Below are 6,801 nucleotides of genomic sequence, written 5' to 3'. Positions count from 1 at the left end.
ACATAATAAACATAATAAAGATTTGTCTTTTAAAAAAAATGATTATACTGGACGAACAAATCAACTTCGATTTTTGAATAATTAATACTATTCTTGTTTCTGTTGTATCATAAGATTTTTTTTGTGTGGAAAAGACCTATAACAATAATTATTGTTTTATGTAAAGACAATTCAAAATTTTAGACACAAATCTTTTTTATTATTTTAAAAGAATTAAGACAAGATATTATACATTTAATTTTGTATTCATCTTATCTTTAGCAGTTTTAGTAAGTGTTTAAAATAACGAAAAATATAAAATTATTTATAGCTATAAATAATCAAATACAACTAATTTAACTCAAGAATAAATAAAATATATTAGTAAATTTTAACCAATAACAATGTTAGTCATATTACTTTAATTTTGATCCAAAATTGTTTCATAATTAATATATATTATGTTAAAATTTAGAGTGGATTCATATATTTAAAATAAACTGATAAAATATTAGGATTGGGTTTAACTATGAGTTAAATCCCAAAGTGGTCCTTGAAATTCACGATTTGCACCAATTTAGTTCCTGACTTACCAATTGCACCATTTATATCCCCGACTTTGTTAAAATTGCACCAGGGTCGTCCCTTCCCACATCTCCGGCCAAATTGACTGCCGTCGGCAGTGACATGGCGCTGAGATGCCACGCTGGCGTAGATAACGGCTAGCTGAGGTGGCAATTGAAACTGTTTGACCCAATTCGGTCCCTAAACCTAGTTTTAACCCTATTTTGTAGCATGACGTCGTTATCCCACTTCATCTTCTTGTCTCCTCCCAGCAACGTTCTTCTTGTCTCTGCCCAGCAACGTTCTTCTCATACTTCCTTTTTGTTACTCGTGGAACTGAAACGAAAACCATGAATGGGTGTCCGAGCCAGGGTCAGGGAAGCTCTACACGATCGACGACGAGAACGCGGAGTCGGACCAGACCGTCGCGGGTGCCTGACCGCTGTGGATGCGGCTGCCGGCCCGTGCTTCGTTGGTCCGGAACAAATACTAACCCAGATAAGCCCTTCTTCGGTTGTCCAAATTAGAATGTGAGTTTTTTGTGAGAAAAATTGTTTAGTGATTTTCTGTTCTTTACTTCTTATCATATCTCATATTCAGACTAGGAAAAAAACATGGTGTGGATTTTTTCTCTGGGCTGATGATGTAGAAGAAGAAGAGGAACATGAAGGAAGAGTGGATGCAACTGTAGTTGACAATGAGCAAGTGAGAGTCAATTTAGCCTGGAGGATTGAAAAATTGGAAGCTGAAGTGAGGACCCAAAAATGTATGATACAATTCTTAGGCATAGTGGTGTTGTTCGTTGTAGTTGTTGTATTGGTTATGACTTTGAAGTTCTGACAATGTTATGTTTTATGTAATGAGTTGATGGATGAATGAAAGTAAGAGTCAGTTTTTTATCTTCAGTTTTATTATGCCCTGTTTTTGATAGACTAGTTATCATAAAGAAAAATAATTATAGATCATATGAGTAGCAAAGATAATCATATCTGAGTAGCAAAGTTAAACATATCTGAGTAGCAAACATTAACATATCTGAGTTGCAAACATTAAAGAAACAAAAGAAGTGCCACAAGTAATATATGAAGGCTGGCAATACAAAAGTTTTGACAAGCAACCTACACAAAGCTACTATCTATTAACTGCCTTTAACAAAACAATCAAGTACTGTCCTAAAGATCCTGATGTCAAAGTCATGAATTGTTCTTTTTCCTTGGTGCTTTGAAACCGGGAGTTTGAACAAACTTCATAAAATTGGCCAATCTGAAAGATGTTGCCTCACTGGCTCCTTGCATTGGATCCACACGAATTGATTGAGGTGGTGGTGAGCTCCTCCTTTTGGTTGGCAACTTCTTCGGCCTTGATGGTGCAGGTGCAGTAGATCCTGCTATGTCCTACAGCAGAAAAATAGCTCAAACACATGAGCCCAGAAAACAACAAAAATATATTTTGCTATGTTGTAGATCTTAAGAACTGTATTACCTGTGATCCTTCGTAGTTTGGTTGTGATATCTCAATCTCCACAACAGGAGGTTTATCAACTGGTGCAGCAGCAACATGAGCTTGAGGGCCAAGATTTGAAGCAGAAGTAGCAGTTTGAGGTTGAGGGCCAGCCTGAGTAGCAGAAGCAACAGTATGAGGTTCAGGGCCAGCCTCTGAAGCAGCCTTTGATTTGGCTTTATCTGCAGCAGCCTTTGCAGCTGCAACAGCAGCAGCTACTTCATCCAGTCTCTTCTTTGAGCACCCTCTCTTAGTATGCCCTTTTACCCCACAATACCTACATGTGAATGGCTTCAAAACCCTTTTTAAACTTCCACTTGGTTTGGCTTTCTTGTTACCACTGTTCCCCTCATCAACATCTTTTCTCCTTTTCTTTGTCAGAGCTCCAGGCCTCCTCCTAATGTTAGGGGCCTGTGGATGAGTGTACATGGATTTCTCCCACAATGATTGGCCAGGAAGATGATTAATGTGATGGGCATAAGTCTTGTTGTATGCCTCCATAGTACACAGTTGATGACAAAAGTCTTCCGGCCTCTTGTTTACCCTTGCAAGGGCAGCACATGCATGAACACAAGGAATGCCTACAGTTATTAACACAAATGCAGAGTAAGACAATGACAGTCATCAAAGTACAGAAATATTAATAATTAAGTTAAAGAGGTTGAAAAAGATCACTGGTCAGCATCCAGAATTGGCAAGTGCATAGTCTCTTTCCAAGATCCACTACCATGTTTGTTGGATGGCCATGAACCTCGAATTTTTCATAGTCTTCATCACCGGTCCAGATAGGCATCCAGTTCTTTGATTCTTTTCTGATTTTATCTAGGCGACTTTGAATTACAGGGGGGAGTATGCCAACATGATTTGCCAGTTTTACCTTATTCTTCGCAATAGTTCTCATCATAAACATTCTCACCTCCTCAAGTAATGTGATGATGGGTTTGCTTCTGGCCTCTTTGATTCTTGCGTTGAAAACCTCACAGGCGTTGTTGCAAATGTTGTTCAGTTTTGGCCTATGGCTGAACTAGGACTTTGTCCATGACTCTCTAGGCCATTTGTTGAGATATGCCCAAGCCTCCTCATTCACCTTCTTAATCTTGTTCAGATTATCAATGAAATCCTGGAACGTTGTTGATCTGGCACATTCCCAAAGCAGTCCCCTCAACTCAAGGTCCTTCCATTGTTTATTGAAGTTCCTCCAGAGGTGCCAAACGCAGAAACGGTGGTGAACTCTTGGCATCACCTCCTGCACAGCATGAATTACACCCTGCAAAACATTGTTGGTACACTATGTGTCAAAACCAAAAAGTGATGTACACACTTTTATCGTGCCACAGAACAGTCCCTGAGTTTACATTAATGACCCTAATATAGTCCCTGACTTTCGCATTTTAATATAATTTAGTCCCTTCATTTAGGTGTAAAATGCACGATTCGTCCCTACTACTATAGCTACATAATTAACTGTGCATACAAGCAACCCAATGCATACAAGATACAACCATATGTAACAACCAATATTCCAAGACAGTTCATTATAAATCCACAGACTCATAGATTGTTAAAGGCATATGAAAGGTAACATTACCTTCTACATATCAGAAATAAAGCACCATCCGTTAGTCTTGTAGTCTCCAAGATCAGCATGAAGCAGTTCCACGAACCATTTCCAAGTTTCCGTATTCTCTATTTCAACTATAGCCCAGGCAATCACGTAAATGTGATGATTGGCATCCTGTGCCACAGCAGCCAAGATCTGACCTCCGAATTGTGTCTTCAGAAATGCCCCATCAAGCCCAATCAAGGGGCGACAACCTGCTTTGAATCCCATCTTGCAACCATGCAAACAGACGTACATCTTATCAAATATGACCTCTCCGTTTGGTTGAGGTTCGACACAGATCTGAACCGTAGATCCAGGATTCGTCTTCAGTAAAGTTTCAGCATAGTCCCTTAACTTTGCATATTGTGCCCTCTCATCCCCATATACTACATTCCTTGCATCTGCCAGTGCCCTTGCAATGGAATTTCTATTCAGCATAAGGTCACACTTTGTCCTGAAGTACACAGCAGCCTCACTTTGCTTGAAATTGGGGTATTTTCTCACATTTTTCACAAATTTACTAGCAACCCAAGCCCTATTAGCAGCCCTGTTGGTGTTCTCCCTTGCACAAGTGATCGTCGTTTAAAGTTTTTATTTGCAAACATGAGTCGTCACAGTCTCTTGAGGCATACACAACCCAGGCACACTCTTTCACCTTGCACACAGCCCTGCATCTAATATTGTCATTTTTCTTGAATTTAATTCTCCTCCCTTCTTGGATAGTATACTCTCTTACAGCCTCTCTGAACTCAAACTTGGTGTTAAATTTCATCCCCACTTGTAGTTGAAGCTCACCGAATCTCGCACCATTTCTAAAGATTGGGAATTCGTCTGAGTCCTCATCAGATTGCAGCTCATCCTCTGAATTAGGAAGAGTCTTCATCTCCTCTGAGTGCCAAGAATTAGCACCATCAGACTCTGCACCTGGGTCAAGTGCTTCATACACATCAACAATCCCTTGAGTTTCCACAAACCCCAAGTCCACCTCTCCATCTGACACATCCTCAACCAATGCATCATCTGGTTGCATTATGTTCTCTTTTGTCTTAGCAGCAGCATATGCACGTCTCTTGACTTCTTTTAGTTTCCTATTTCTTAGTTTGGACATACTTGCATTGTCTTCACTGCTAGAACTGTCTTCTTGGATTGGCTTAAAGGAACTATCCTCTGAACTATCATCCTCACTGGAGTCATCATTTACAGTTAAGTCAACATGAAGAGCTTCCTTGCCCTTATTAGCAGACCTTCTATATGTTCCAGCAGCTTGAGATCTTGTAATTCTCTTAGGGAATAACTGAGGTTTGGACTTCATTTTTTATTTGTCTTTTCCTTTTGCTGTGGAGCATGCCTTGGTAGTCTCTCTCAGTTTGGTTTTCAGGCCTGGGTTGGGTTTCTGAATGGGCTTTTCAGTCAGTTTGGGTTTGGAGATGGATGTTGGGTTGGGCTTTGACTTTGGCTTGGGCTTTAATTTAGAATTGGGCTTTAAAATGGGTTTGTCATGAGCCCTAGCAGGATTTAGATTGGAGGTTGTGTTATCAGCAATGGGATTTGGATTAGTGACAGGGTTGGTTTCATGGGGGGTTGGAATAGGATTGTTTTTGGGACTTGGGTTTGCTTTTGGGATGGAATTTGGTTCTGTAGTTGGGTTTGGCTTGTTGCCATCAGCTTTGAGACCCTGTTTAGTGTTCTTTTTGCTCATCAAATCTCCCTCACAAGTATCATCAAGCCATACTACAACTTCCTTTCCTGCAATCACCTCTGGTGTGGACACCCCATGCTCAAAATACACATCAACAACTCCATCATTATTCTGTGCAGCAAAACACATCTCTCTTAACTCACCATCACATGTAAGAGCCCTCAGTCCACCATCTAAGCTCCTCCCCGGAGGCAGCCACCAACACTGAATTATGTTGTCATACCCAAACTCCTTGTAATAGTTCCTTACAAAGAACACATCTAACGTGTCCTCATCTAAATCTCCTAAGCAAGTTCTATTATCTGGTGAGTACACTAATATTCCATCTTCATTTTTTTTAAGTGTTCCCCCATGATGGAACATGATATCCATCAAAGTCTTCATCTGCATTATGCAAAAAACCAAATTCAGGAATCTAACAATCAGACTTCACACATGCAAAAACAAAAATTGACATTCAATCACATACAAAACACCAAAAACACCCATCAACTAACCCAACTAAAATTGCATTAAAAACAGAGCATGAAAAAAATTTCTCCACTACCCACATAAACCCTAACAGATAATGAAAAATTTTAAACTTTCATCAACCCAAAATCAAGTTTTCAACAAACAACGACATTGATGCATAATTTTTCTTTGAAAAGCATTGTTTTTTCCGAGTTCAGACGTACCTTCGTATGCTCCCGATGAACTCCTTCTGCTTCCGTCAACGACAACGATCGCAAAAACCTATCACAGTCGCAGCAAACTCCACGGAACAAAAATTTTGCAACCTTCAAACCCTTATACAGTGCCCAGAACTCAGGACTTCATGGTGCGTTGTTTTGGTTTTCAGAAGACGAAGAGGAAGATGAAGTGATCATGTGTTATTTGGGTTTTGTTTCTAAACGTATATCAAACGACGTCGTTCCATCTTTTAGCGCCAAAAGTGATCCAGCGTGGCATCTCAGCGCCATGTCACTGCCGGCGGCAGTCAATTTGGCCGGAAATGTGGGGAGGGACGACCCTAGTGCAATTTTAACAAAGTCGGGGACATAAATAGTGCAATTGGTAAGTCAGGGATTAAATTGGTGCAAATCGTGAATCTTAGGGACCACTTTGGAGTTTAACTCGTTTAACTATAATTAAATCATAAGTCGGTCCGACTTTATTCCATATACACCTTAAATGAAGTTTGTCTTTAAATAAGCAAAAAAAAAACTTGATTTGTGATAGATTAAAAATGGATTAGATTTTTTGTCTTTTAGAAAATTGTTTTTCGAGAAAATTAAGAAATTATCTTTTCTCAAATTATAGTTTAGAAAATTTTATCTTTTCTATATAAATTTTCGGCAAATCACATCATATTAGTTAAAAAATTCCTAAATATTAAGAAATTGTAGTAAATGACTAAATGTTGCGCTGAAATTTAATGATAATAAAGTAAATATTATTATAATTATATTACGTG

This window comes from Arachis ipaensis, chromosome B07 (genome assembly GCF_000816755.2).
Source record: "Arachis ipaensis cultivar K30076 chromosome B07, Araip1.1, whole genome shotgun sequence".
NCBI classification, from domain to species: domain Eukaryota; kingdom Viridiplantae; phylum Streptophyta; class Magnoliopsida; order Fabales; family Fabaceae; genus Arachis; species Arachis ipaensis.
Note: the sequence above shows the minus strand (reverse complement) of the source record.